The sequence below is a fragment of the Eschrichtius robustus genome, chromosome X, assembly GCF_028021215.1.
Source record: "Eschrichtius robustus isolate mEscRob2 chromosome X, mEscRob2.pri, whole genome shotgun sequence".
Classification (NCBI taxonomy): Eukaryota; Metazoa; Chordata; class Mammalia; order Artiodactyla; family Eschrichtiidae; genus Eschrichtius; species Eschrichtius robustus.
Window position 1 is genome coordinate 6,313,664 of NC_090845.1, and position 2,175 is coordinate 6,315,838.

A 2,175-nucleotide genomic window follows, 5' to 3' on the forward strand; every position below is an offset into this window, starting at 1 on the left:
AGAGGAGATAGCCCCATGGTGAAACCTAATTTATCTTTGTGGACCATAATGTGAGCTCGTAGTTTATGATTTGGGGGAAATGTGCCATTTTTTCAAAGATAGGAAACTTTCCGCAGGGGAAAAAATAGCATAGCATGAAATGCTGAGGAATACATGTTTTACAACTATGTTATGGAAATACCTTAGAGATGTAACGATGCAGAATACCTCTTTGTGTCTTTGGAAAGCACAAGGATTTAAATAAGGGATACAATTGTTGGAAAAGGGTAGCACAGTAATGGAAAATAAACATACGCATCCAAATCAAAGTGAAGGAAGGCTTTCATGGCGGCAAAAACTGGGGTTCCCTCAGGAACTGCCCAGGGTCACTTCCAAACCTAACTTCAGTTTTGCTGAAATAAGATATACAAGCTGAATATGAGACACGAAATGTGGATAAGTGGTAAGGAGTTTTGAGAAGCTGTGTTTAAGGGGAGGCAGTCTTGATGCAGGTCACTCCAGCCATTGAGGTCAGTCTGAAGATATCACTATCAAGAGGTCAAAAGAAGAAATTTCTGTGTAATGTAACCCTCTTCATCTCCCCAGAAGCCTCCATGTTGTTGGATTTGTTTGGGAGACTCTGTGAAGGGACTAGTTTATTTTAGGGAAACTGTTTGTGGGAGTGCTCATACTTTTTGAGTTCCACTTGGGAAAAGATTTTTTTTTAAATATACTTACTTCTTGTAGGGTGAACCTTTACCTGGTGCTATGAAAGGGATTTGGGGAACGTTACCCATCCCACTCCAGACAGGAGACAAATACCCCACCAGTAATTGGCAGAGGGAAAAGTAAACAGTTATTTTGACAACTAATGAAGGTCAACTATGAAGAAAAGGCAGAAGAGAATCTATCTAAAGAATACGATAGGGCCCGAGGAAGAGTGTTGAAGGCGGGAGGGAATAAATTTGGGAAGGAGCTCCTCCCCGTGGATGGGATTCAGACTCATTGGAGAGGGTGTGGTTGCAGCCCACGGTGGGTAAGGTTTGGTTTGTCCGGGAAGAGGACTGGTCCGAATTAGCAGGTTGAAGCTAGTGAGTTGCTGCAGGGTGGCCGCCACTGGGTGGCCCATGCAGACCCCTGGAAACCTGGTCATGGGAGCAGCAGGGGAGGGGAGTCATTAGAACCTGGAGAGGAGGAAGCCCCTTCGCCCTGCAGGGTCCCTCCTGCACCGTCTACTGACAAGCTTGACATCGTGCATGTGCGTCAGGAAGAGTGTTGGAAGGGCCCAGCTCCAGGCTTCACTAGGCAGGGCAGAGAAGGGTGATGGGAAGCGGAGAGCGACTGCTTGATGACTGACACGCGGGCAGGCTTCTGCACGTGGCACAGGCCCCGTCACTGCCAGGGAGACCTCAAGCTACAGGTCCCTGCCCACAGTTCGTCCTCCTGGGTTAGGAGAGTTGGGGGTTGTGACGAAAAGGCAAATATTGCATTTACATGTGCAATGTCAATTGTAGCTTATCTACAATTACCACGTTTGATTTAGAGTCAAAAGGGGATGATTGGTGACACCAGATCCCAAATTATTATTTTAAAAGATTGCCAAGGGGTGATCTGTTTCTAGGTTTCCTCACGATCTCAAGAATGAGTATTGAGAAATGGGTGATCGTGTGAATTCTTCAACATAAGTTATGGGATACAGACTGCTCTGCAGGTTATGAAGTAAAGGCTGTTCTTCATGCTGCAGTTATTTCCCCACCAGTCTCACTTGCTGATTTCCTTTAGTACTTTTTTTCACAGTAAACCATTGGGTTGAAACTACTGGCATACTTTTATCCCAGAATCAGGGATTATGGATTTTAAAATGGTATCCATGTATTTATATACATAAACTCCATAAAATTGTTTGCCAGAACTATAAATGTCTTTATGATCCAAATTTATAAACCTGAGAAGAACTAAAAACTTGAAATAAAATAAACGTAAATCAAATATTGGCCCGCTGAAATAATTTTTCAAAGAAAATATTTATTCCTAGAAAGGATGAGTGACACATAATTTACTGTTGATTATATACTGTTTTTATATTTATAGCTGTCACAATAGATAGAACCATTATATATATAATGTGTATATATATATATATATATATATATATATATATATATATATATATAGCTATAACTCATAGAAGTGTAT